We start from the raw sequence: 399 nt of genomic DNA, 5'->3' as shown, positions 1-399 counted from the left end.
GATAAAACTGCTTATAAAATTTTACAAGCGTGATTTTATTGGCCTGCTATATTTAGAGATGTTTATAGATATATAAAAACTTGTGATCGATGTCAACGAGTAGGCAATATATCTAGAAGAAATGAAATGCCGCTAAATTTCATATTGGAAGTTGAGATCTTTGACGTTTGGGGATTAGATTTTATGGGACTGTTTATTCCTTCATTTGGGAAGTTATATATTTTAATTATTGTAGACTACGTTTCTAAGTGAATTGAAGCATAAGCTTTACCTCATTGTGACGCTAAAAGTGTTTCAAGATTTTTAATGAAAAATATTTTCACTAGATACAGAATGCCTAAAATGATTATCACTGACGGAGGATCCCATTTTAGGAATAAATATATTCAGAGATTGGCA

Source organism: Phalaenopsis equestris, unplaced genomic scaffold, assembly GCF_001263595.1.
Source record: "Phalaenopsis equestris unplaced genomic scaffold, ASM126359v1 Scaffold206514, whole genome shotgun sequence".
Lineage (NCBI taxonomy): Eukaryota > Viridiplantae > Streptophyta > Magnoliopsida > Asparagales > Orchidaceae > Phalaenopsis > Phalaenopsis equestris.
This window is presented reverse-complemented; position numbering follows the sequence as displayed.